This window comes from Geotrypetes seraphini, chromosome 1 (assembly GCF_902459505.1).
Source record: "Geotrypetes seraphini chromosome 1, aGeoSer1.1, whole genome shotgun sequence".
NCBI classification, from domain to species: domain Eukaryota; kingdom Metazoa; phylum Chordata; class Amphibia; order Gymnophiona; family Dermophiidae; genus Geotrypetes; species Geotrypetes seraphini.
In genome coordinates, this window is record NC_047084.1 from 530,554,189 (window position 1) to 530,560,690 (window position 6,502).

Here is a 6,502-nt window from a genome sequence, read left to right on the forward strand (position 1 = left end):
AGAATAATATATAAAATTGCATTGCTAACCTTCAAAATTCAACAAACCCAATACACCAATATTCTTACATCGTTATTTAATACCATATTCTCCAGCTAGATCTCTAAGATCAACAGATCAGCATCTGCTGACCATTCCGTCTTTGAAAATAATAGGCACTAGAAGAGCTACAATTTTTTCTATCCTAGCACCTCAGCTTTGGAACAAGCTACCAATTTATCTACGTGCTGAAAACTCTTTAGAAAAATTTAAAAGCACACAAAAAAGCCACCTATACAAAGATGCATATGAGTCATAGATTGGATAACTTTTTCTATCAACAATCTTAGGATCAAACAATTAAATTTAACCAGAACTGTATATAGGTCACAATCTCTCCTATTCACTTTTAGACCTAGTTTTATTTAAAATATTTTTTAATTACCCTCCTGATGTTGTTTCCCCTTAAATGTTTTTCTATTCCTTAAATAATTGTAGTTCACCCCCTCTTTCCTTATGTATCACTATCTAGTATGTATATTAATTGTATGTTTATTGGTATAAATTGTTTTATTTTGTCCCCTAAAATTATTATTGTTATATGCATTGAAAATATTTGATATTGCGTTTAATTCAAAATTATAATAAACTTGAAACTATAACTAAGTATATTGTTTTTAAACAATTCTGGAATGTTTCCATACAAAAATTGGTGACAAATCATTACTGCTTTATACTGTACTCTGAAGGTGACTGGTAACCAATGCAATTTTTGGAGATGTGGTGAAATATGATCATATTTAGATTAACGCTGATAGAGGTGGAGGTGGAGAGTAGACACGATGGACATAGCAGAAGAGTGGCCATCAGTGATAGCTAGTGTGTGAGTCACGACTGCTCATAGCACTGCTATAAATTCTGCCACAATAGGAGATGGTACTGTCAGTGCAGCAGAATTGGAAGTAAAGTTGATTTAGGGTGATAATCTGATATCCAACAGGTGATTGTTTTTTCACAATTTAAAACAAGCTTGCAGAATAGACTAAGGGCTCCTTTTACTAAGGTGTGTCAGCGTTTTTAGCTCACGCACAAAATTACTGTGCGCTAAACTGTGCAGTATGCTTCTAGAATAACACCAGTTCAATGCTGGCATTAAGGTCTAGCGTGCGCGGCAATTTAGTGCGCATTAAGGCCCTAACGCACCTTTGTAAAAGGAGCCCTAAGGGTCTTTTCTATTAAACTGCGCTAGCAGTTTTCTAGCGCGGGGAGCTGCACTGCTCCCAATGCTCATAGAGTTCCTATGAGCGTCGGGAGCAGCACGGTCCATTCAGTGCGGCTCTCCGGGCTAAAGACTGTTAGCACAGTTTAGTAGAAGAGGGGGTAAGGGTCCAATATGATTTAATGGGCAGTAGAGGCCTCTGCACGATTAAAATCATGCTGAGTGCATCAAGGGGAAATTCAGTGGCTCTTAACTGTGCAAAGAGTGCCTGGGCAATCTAGGATGTGGATTTGGGAATTAGGCAGGCACCAGTGATATTCAGTGCCAGTGCCTGAATAGCTAATTGGTCCAGGCAGGGCCAGATTTAGATGAAAAGAGGCCCTAGGCTATTCCACTTATGAGGCCCTTTCACCTCCCATTTTTAAGTTTGTAAATTACATGAGAGATAATAAAATACATCAATACTGTGATATATATCAATATGTTAAATGAAACATGTTGTTATTGGTACTAACCTTTATAAAAAATGTGACACGGATAATAAATAAAAAAAAGTCGAGAACACTTATTTGGACATTTATTCTCAGCACCATATATAGTACTTGTAACAATAACTAATCAAACATAACACACAACATTGCCCCTTCCTATGTCCATAGCGCCCCAGTGCGTCCTTCCTCACCTCACCCCCCCCTCCGATGCCCGCCTGCCTCCCATCCCCCTTCCATTGAACACCCCCCCATGCCATCCTTCCTGCCTGCCTTCCATTAAACCTCCCCACCCCCCTCCGATGCCAGCCTGCCTGCCTCCCATCCCCCTTCCACTGAAACCCCCCCCCCCCCCCGATGCCAGGCTGGGCTGCCCTGTCCTGACGGATCCACATTTTTCCTCTCTCCCTGCGGGGCTGGGCTTTGCCCAGCTGTTTCCGGACTGACGTCTTTCCCTCCCCGATCCTCCTCCCAGGGTGAGAAAAAGAAAGGGAGAAGCCGAGTCGGCGCCCTGATGCGGCCGGAGCCGGTTCCAATCCCGAAGCGTAGAATTTCTCCTTATTTTCGGTTCAGTATTTTAGTGTTCACTGTTTTTAGAATAGTGTAATTTTAATTTTGCTAACAATTTGAATGTAGGCCCCTCTTGATCTTGAGGCCCTAGGCTGAAGCCTAGTTAGCCTATAGGAAAATCCGGCCTTGGGTCCAGGCATCATACTCTAAAAGCAATCAGGTTTTCTCCAGGTGAAATATGGCTGTTTGAACTTTGCATTGAAAAAAGACAACCAATCAAATGTATTTCTTTACAAAAATTCTGGCTGCTATAAAAACAAATTCCTTTGCACTGCATTGACATTTACAACAATGTTGACCAATTGTGGCAGAGGAAAATCACCACTCACCTAGTTTGACCTTGCTTAGATTTAAGCAAGGTGTCAACAGCTGGGTAGGATTATAGTTTCCAGCTTCTGAACAGACCTTTCTATAATACCAGTGTCCGAGAGCTGAAATCCTTCTGTTTTTATGCAAAGGGCTCAGTTTATCATGGATCTTAAAAACCTGAGATAATTCTGGCCCATAGTAGCCAGAAAAGGGAAAGTGAAAAAAATGTGCAGGTTATTTCATCACAAGCTGCTGCAGAAACTTGTGTGGAAAATATGCACAATATGTTATTTTATAACATAGACATGTAAGTGTTAGCTCTGACCCAACCTCGCTCCTGGGAAAGGTAGATCAGAGAGTCACGGGATAGGAGGTAATGTCCTATTATGGATTAAGAACTGGCTACAAGACAGAAAATAGAGAATAGCTTTAAATGTTCAATATTCTCAATGGAGAAGGGTAAATAGCGGAGTTCCCCAGGGGTCTGTGCTGAGATGGCTGCTTTTTAACATATTTATTAATGATCTAGAGATGGGAATAACTAGTAAGATAATTAAATTACAAGAGGATTGTGAAGAATTGCAAGAGGACCTTGCGAGACTGGAAGACTGGGCGTCAAAATGGCAGATGATGTTTAATGTAAGAAAGTGTAAAGTGGTGGATTTTGGAAAGAGGAACCCGAACTATATCTATGTGATGCAGGGTTCCACGTTATGAGTCACTGCCCAGGACAATGATCTAAGTGTCGTCGTTGAGGATACTTTGAAACCCTTGGCGGTGGCGGCTGAGGAAGCAAATAAAATGTTAGGAATTATCAGGAAAGGAATGGAAAGCAAAGATGAAAATGTTATAATGCTCTTGTAGCACTCTCTGGTATGGCCGCTCCTTGAATACTGTGTGCAGTTTTGATCGCTGTAAAAAGATGTAGCAGAATTAGAAAAGATACAGAGAAGAGCGATGAAAATGATAAAAGGTATGGGACAACTTCCTTATGAGGGAAGGCTAAAGTGGCTAGGGCTCTTCAGCTTGGTGAAGAGACGGTTTAGAAGTGATATAATAGAGGTCTATAAAATACTGAGTGGAGTGGAAAGGGTAGATGTGAATTGCTTGTTTACTTTTTCCAAAAATACTAGGACTAGGAGGCATGCAATGAACTACTAAATAGTAGATTTAAAACAAACTGGAGAAAATATGTCTTCACACAACATATAATTAAACTCTGGAATTCGTTGAAGGAGAATGTGGTGAAATCAGTTAGCTTAGCAGGGTTTAAAAAAAGGTCGGATAATTTCTTAAAAGAGAAGCCCTTAGGTCATTATTGAGATGGCTTGGGGAAATCCACTGCTTATTCATAGGATAAGCAGCATAAAATCTGTTTTACTACTTGGCATCTAGCTAGGTACTTGGACCTGGGTTGGCCACTGTTGGAAACAGGATGTTGTTCTTGATGGACTTTTGGTCTGTTCCAGTATGGCAATTCTTGTGTTTTTATTTACTTGCATCCAGGTTGCATGCACATATTTTTCCCTGGCAATTTTCAAAGAAGCCATTACTGCTCATAGACCTCTTTTTTATGCATGTAAATGGATTTTAAAATTACCCCTTTAATGATTCCTTATTGTCCTGCTCATTCAAAGACGACATTAAAAAATCCTACAGCGATGAGGGTTGCAGGCTTGTTGCTTTTTTTCAGACTGTCTTCTAAAGACTTATAGCCATAGAGAAGGAAATTATGCAGATTTAAAATCTTAATTATGCTCCACATAGCATTTTATATTCTGAACAGCAATTACATGTAGTAATATTGATTAAAAAGCTAGCACTCCATCTTCTGTAAACCTTGCTCCTGTTTTGCTACTACCTGCCTTTGATCCTTAGCTAAACAGGCAGACAAAAACACATGGGAAGATATCTTGATATTTAGCAAAATGTCTGCTTGGGAATAACTGACCTTTCCTATAAATCAGGAGCAAAGTTGCCAGCTGGGCACTTTCTCATTTGTGCGATGCAGGCAGTGAGAAAATGAGCAAAGCATTACATGCAGTGTAATTCTTTCCTACTGTTCTTTTTCCTACGGTGCGACGCAACGACCTTTTACCAGTGGTAAATCAGGGGAGATATTTCAGCCTCTGAATCTCTGTCTCTTCCGACTATTATTCGGCACCTCCTATTAGCAAGGGTCATCACAGCTGACGAAAATGACTGTGGAGCACAGCTTGGATAAGAACACGGATTTCATTTTATGGTTCTGCTGCTGTTGTGAAGAAATGCGCTAGGAAAATTCACAACAGTATGTTTTCTCTGGACCAGGAAATGACAAACTACTGAACCCATATAAATCTCTGTTATCAAAATTCAGGGATGCTGAAGAGCTGTAGTAGTCTCCAAGCTCATTAGTCGGAATATATAAATTCTCATCTTTCTTTATACTCTTTGATAAATTGTGTTTCTAAGAAGGCCAAGGAAGGCTTATGAATAAAGAGATCGCTTCTTCCTTTGGCTATAGATTAGAATGTTTTGTTATCATATTGGTCCAGGAAATAATAAGATATCTGAGGGGTGGTAATAGCATTTATTGGGCAAAGCATTTCTTATGTATGAAGAAGTTAGCATACTTGAGCTTTATGGGCCCTATCAATCACTTGCTTCAATGGTCTCCAGGGCCATAACTTAAGCATTGCACTAGCTACTACAGTACATGTGTCACCTCAGGAAGGCTTCCTTGTGAATAACATTTTATGATATGTAGCATGTCCTTATACTGTATCTCTATTTTGAAAAAATCCTTACAATGCATTCTTTGTCCGGCATCTGTAAGATTTGAATACTATTCCCAAGGAGACTGAATTAAAGGGCAGTAGTCTCTGCAATCCCCTTTTTATTTTTTTTTACTAGGTTTATTAAAAATTTAACATACTGCAATATTTAATAAATATATTGCTTCTGTTCTGCATTTTGGGGGTTTGTCGTGCATTAAACTTTAGTGTGAGTCTGTGCTAATAGCTTACACACGTTAAAACTAGGATTTCCAAACGTCCGGATTTTCACAGACATGTCCTCCTTTTGAGGATATGTCCAGGGGTCTGGATGACTTTTCAAAACCTGGCACTTTGTCCGAGTTTTGAAAAGCTTCCCGACTTAATCGCATCAGAGAAGGGCATTTGCGCTTCACGGATGCAACGCAGTGATGGCACGCTCATGTGCACGTGATGTCATTGCATCATGTCCATGCATGCACGGATGCCATCTGGGGGCGGGGCTGGGGAGGAACAGGGCAGGAAAGAGGCAGAACTGGGCAGTCCTTGGGGCGTGGCCATGGGTCCATTTTTTCCCGAAGGAAAATCTGGTAACCCTAGTTAAAACAGCCAGCATGGTAACAATCCAGCACTAGTAGATTAAAGCTGGTAGAGGTGGTGAGAAGGCATGTTGGGCACAGCAAAGAAGTGGTTGTCAATGAGAGCTAGAGAGTGGGTCATAAAGTGGTATAGTGAGGGTAGGAGGCACCCAGGATGTTGGCACCCCCCTGCTCCTTCACCGCCCCCTCCTCACACTCACACCTTCCCTTCTCCCGTACCTCTTTAAATATTCACCAGCGCAAGCAGCTTCTCCACCCTGCTGCTCGTGCAGGCATTGTCTTTTCCTCTGATGTCACTTCCTGGCCCATGACCAGGAAGTGATTTCAGAGGGGAGCCAGGCAGAAGCGAGCAGCAGGTTGGAAAAATTGCTCGCGCTAGCAAAGATTTAAAGAGGTACAGGGGAAGGGAGGGCATGAGCATGGCCTGGAGGTGGAGAGGTGCCAGTGCCTCCACTAAGATGGTGCCTGGAGCGGTCTACCCCCCACCCCCCCTTACTATGCCACTGGGGACATGACAATAAGGTAGCTGTCACAACTGCTCATAGTGCTGCTGTAAATACTGCCACCTCAAGAGTAGTAAGT